Below are 5228 nucleotides of genomic sequence, written 5' to 3'. Positions count from 1 at the left end.
GAGTTTGAGGTGGGGTGGGCAGGAGGGTTCCTGAAAGAGTGTTGCTGAAAGGCAAATAACTATCTGGAGGGACAGGGATGAAAACACTAGGGACATCCTGAGTCTGAACCAAGGCTTGGAGACTCCAGTGAACGAGGCTGAGGTGGGAGGCGGGGCACCGGTAATCGCATTGTTACTAGGCTGAGGGTGGAAATGGAGAGGTAGTAATGGAAGACAGGAAGGCTAGCGTGACTCACCTAGCTGAGCCCCTGCCAGGTGTGGCTCCTCAATGTCCCATATTGAAAGTGTTTCTAGTTATCAGGGGAGGAGAGGAACCAGTGGGCATACACCAGAAACAGGCGGGGTGGAGAGGGTCCACAGGAAGGAGAAAAGGTGTGTCTACCTCAAGGTTTGGTGGAATCCCCCAGAACTAGAGGTTGGTTGGAGGAGTGCCCTTCAAGCCCTCAACATTAATCTGATATGCCTTTGCAGGGGCTAGGACCATGTTAACCCCCTTTAAGGAGATCTTATTCTTTTGTCTTTACATGGATGCAAGCCATGTTGGTACTGGTGGTCATCAAAATTAAAAAAAAGTTCAAGTAGAAGTGGAGATCATTATTGTTTTAATTTACATATTCCTTTTTAGTATAATACACACACACACACACACACACACACAGAGCTATAAAGGATCCATACCTAGGATTCCTAGAGTAGGGACATATGTACAAAAAAATAGGTATCAAACAGTTAAATGACAAGACCCAGACCAAAGGAACACCTATATCCAATGCAAGCTTAAAAATCTGTAATATCTAAAACAAGACAGCCCTATAGGAAAATGGACAAGTGTTCCAAACAGACGACTCACAAAAGACAGTCACATAACCCAGAGCTCAGCACACTCTCCCTGGTTATTAAACAAATAGAAGTGCCGCAGAAGGCCTTTGCAGATGCCACATCTTCTCTGGTTTTCCTAGGCCACTCTCCTTGAGAAGAATATTTGAATCTGGGAGGTTTACTGGGGAGAATTTCACAGGGAATAAGAAAAGCAAGACCACGTAGACTGAGGGTAACCCCAGGGTGCTGGAGGTGGGATGGCCCACTGGAAGTCTCATCAACTGAGACAAGGAACTAGGCCCTTAGACTCTTGCATCTACAACTTACTGGTCTTAAGAAAAGGAAGTAGCCTTGGCAGGACAGATCTGTTTGGCTGGGAGAACTGTCCAAGGAAACAGCTGTGAGCCATCAGTAGCCTAACTCCTGGCAGCTGTGGATGCAGCAGGTGCTGGGTGGGACACATGAAGCATCTACTACGTGCAACACCAAGATCCAGTGAGTTGACCAAAACACTATGATTAAGAACACTGGTGTTGAAATCTAGTCACCTCAGATTTAACACAATTCCACCACTTATCTGGCAACTGGCTTAACTAAGTCTTAGTCACACCACTATTTCAACAAGGATTTGCTGTGTGCCCAGGGATACCTACCTGGAGATGCTCATGGAGTTAGAGGAATTGAGAGAAGCTGAATTCTCTCATCTCAGCTCTTGCCAACACCTGATGAATACAATGCCAAGGTATTCAATACCATAGCTGTTGAATGAACCATTCCCTGGACTCACGGGTCAGCCTTCTCCAGCCTTCCATACCTTACAGCCAACTGTTATATTTTCTTCCTATCTCTTTATGACTTAATTTCTACAGCATCTAGGTCTCAGTCAAGACAAAGAACACAAGTGCCTTGCTCTACCAGGTGACAGTGGTTAGCAGCCTTTGATACTAGAAAATCTCTCCCTGCCCCCACGAATTTACCAGAATGAAATAAATTTTAGGGCTAGATAGGATCAAATGGATCGTATACCTCAAAGATTACAGGGAGTAATGGTTTACCCTTTCTACACATAAAATTTTTAGTAGCATCTCATTATTCAGTGGGAAAAAAAAACACTAAAATCCCCAAAGAAAACAAGCCAACCAACCAAACAAACAAACAAAGCAGGGTAGATCTGATGAGATGAGAAAACTGGAATGGGCTTTCTCTAGCTAAACATCACCATTCCTGATGGATCTCATTGCTTGTAGTTATCAAGCTGATAGATAAATCTGACAATCAACTTGTTGATCAGATAATGACAAGAATTCACTGTTGCGCTGCTCCCAAATGCTCTGTGAAGATGAAGAAAATGCCTGGCTTCCCTTCTTCCCCCTTTACCTCGATGGTTGTTCTTCTCAATCCCCTTAGCAGGGCATGCCCCTTTCTCTCTCGGTGTCTCCCAGGACTCCATTTTTGGACTTCACTTCTTTCTACAGTCACATCTTTGAAGATTCTTTATAATCTCATGGTTTCAAACCCATTCCTGTGTTCTTCTCCGCTCCCTAACACTGTGGATCAAACCCAGGGACTCGCTCATGCTATACAATCCTCTCCCGTGACTCCCGACCCTACAATGACCCATTTGCTCCTGCTTTACAGGTTCTTTCCTCCAGGTTTCCCTGCTTCCTAAGCTTCAGGCATTACTCTAACAGCTGAATACCCAGCCAAGAGCCTCAGGGGGACCCTGGCCTTCTCCTGCAAAGTCTGCTCAGACTGATAGCATTGCATCCTTCTAGATTCAGACTCAAGTTCTGCTCCTTGGCATGCACACCTGATCCATCAGGCATGCTCTGGGCTCTCCCATCAACTTGTTATCTTGAATGAGGTCCCTTCTGTTACCTGGCCCACGGCATCATCGTTTCGTCATTTCTCATTTGTATCATTGCAGTGGTGTTCCCTCTTAGTCAAGGTTGTAATATAAACTCAAAGGGAGGAGGCATTAGAGACTGTTTTGGCATAAGGTCTGGGGTTATTCTAGATAACCAGAACTTGTCTTTCTTTCCTCTGCTTGGTACTTTGAAGTCTAATTCTGGTATATCTGTTTGCCAAGGTACTTACTCTAAGGTCTTTGGCTTATCCAGTGGGTGACATGAAGGGCCACAGGAGGGATAAGGTCAGTGTGACAAGGTCTAAAGCCAGATTTGAACAAAGCATGGCTTCTACCCTTCTGTCCTCTGACTCACAGTGCTCTTCCCACATGGTTTCTAATTAGAACCATAGTTTGGTACTCTCTCGGTTTTCTTTCCTTACTTTAATTTTTTTAAACTTTGTTTCTTTTATTTTTTATGTGCTGAGTATTTTCCCTGCATGTTTGTAAGTGAAATGTGTGTGTGTGTGTGTGTGTGTGTGTGCGTGTGTTCGAGGAACTGAACTTAAGTCCTCTGCAAGAACAGCTAGTGCTCCTAATAGCTGAGCCACCTCTCCAGGACACCCTTCCTTTAATTTTTAACAGCTCTTACCATTTTCAATTTTTTTCATTAATTATATTAATTTGTTTTCTGCTACTAGAAAGTAAATTTTGGACAGACTAGATATCATTCACTTAAAAAAAAACATGAATGTGAGTGTATTCCACACGTGTGCAGTACCTGTGGAGGCCAGAAGAGGGCGTTGGATACCGTGGAGCTGGAGTTACAGGTGAGCCACCTGGTGTGGGCGCTGGGAACCCAACTGGGGTCCTGCAGAAGCCCAGGAAGCGCTCTTAACTGCTGAAGCATTTCTTCAGCCCCTCTAGCATGGATTTCCTGAGCTCAGAGTAGGTTCTGTCACAGAGTTATTGGATACTTGAGAGAAGCACCGTCAGAGGCTATATAGTGTTCTACAAAATAATTAACAAGGGTTGGAAAGCCTGTAACTGAGTCAGAGTCCCTGACTTTGTGGTGGTCTGTGTGACGACAGCTTCAGCTAGATTATTCAGGCAGGCTCTGCAAAACCATTCATGTCACCTGGTTTAGACCTGGGCGCCAGTCTTGAAATGCAGGTTAAAAGCGACATGCAAGATAATCCATCTCGTAGAAGCAACTCTTAGTCTTGAACACAGTGATGCAAACCAAGAAGGCATCCTATCGAGAAGTGATCTGAGAAAGCTTTTGGTCAGTCCTTCTAAGCTAGAGGTGTCAGTAACCCTTTGGGAGAGGGAATCAGAGTGATTTTAAGGAAGTTGCCCGCCCCAGAAGGAGATGGGTAGGGTTTATGTAAGCTGGGGTTGGTGTCTGCCTGGAAATCCGAGACTTTAGGACTCTGTAGTTCTACCTGTGTCCTCCTTTATTTCTGTAAAATATGAAATGTCCACCTTGCTTTTTGGCAGCTCTTTGGGTAGTGAATCACATCTGCCATATTGATAGGAAATAGCTATTGGGGATGTGTGGGTCTTTGACCTCTTACATGGGAACCATTCTTCCCAGCATTCCTTCTAAGCAAGAATCTAAAGGTTTGCTTTCTAAGCAGCTGTAGGTGCTTTGACTCCATTTTTGTGCTTCACAACATCTTCATATTGCTTTCAAAATGCAATCCAACTATTTTTCTGTATCTCCAACTTAATATGAAACCATCTGGGGATGGGGTAGGAGCCGTAGTGAATTTTGACTGGTGGAGTTTTGATTTTGCTTGTTTAGTGTTTCTGTTTGATTTTCCTTGCATCTTTAGTTTTTCTGTAATTGTTCTGAAAGCCAATGTCTTCTGCAAGATGAGAATACCACTACTAACAAGCGTGTTAGTAAGCAGGACAGACAATCAAATAATCACCAAGTATATATTTGATCACCTAGGATGCCTCTTTTGGACCCTCCCCATCTCTTCTCCCAGCTTATTCCTGTCTCTGTAATCTCATTGGTTGGTCTCCTGAAAGATATATCCCCTCAACATAGCCTGACCTCCCTATCCCAGTTGATGAAGCCAGGGCTGAGATCTTGACCAAGGAGGCTCCTTAAACTCTTAGAAGTGGGATAAAGAAATTTCAGTTCCAACTGGGGAAACAAACTCAGAAGTCCTTAGTTGGTGGTCCCTTTCCAACCATGCAATGCAGTTGAATCTGAGAGAACGCAGTTCTCTGGTTAAAACCATAAACAAACAAACAAAAGAGAGGACGTTTCAAGCTTCCATTCTTGCGGCCCAGTTTCATTTTGGCCCCAAGGGTCAGTGAAATATTCTGGAATCACATCATCATCATCATCATAATGATAATTATCTTCTTTTTTTTTTTTTTTTTTTTTTTTTTTTTTTTTTTTTTTTTTTTTTTTTTTTTTTTTTTTTTTTTTTATATTTTTATTACATAATTTCCTCAATTACATTTCCAATACTATCCCAAAAGTCCCCCATAGCGCCCCCCACTTCCCTACCCACCCATTCCCATTCTTTTGGCCCTGGCATTC

Source organism: Mus caroli, chromosome 14 (assembly GCF_900094665.2).
Source record: "Mus caroli chromosome 14, CAROLI_EIJ_v1.1, whole genome shotgun sequence".
NCBI lineage: Eukaryota > Metazoa > Chordata > Mammalia > Rodentia > Muridae > Mus > Mus caroli.
This window is presented reverse-complemented; position numbering follows the sequence as displayed.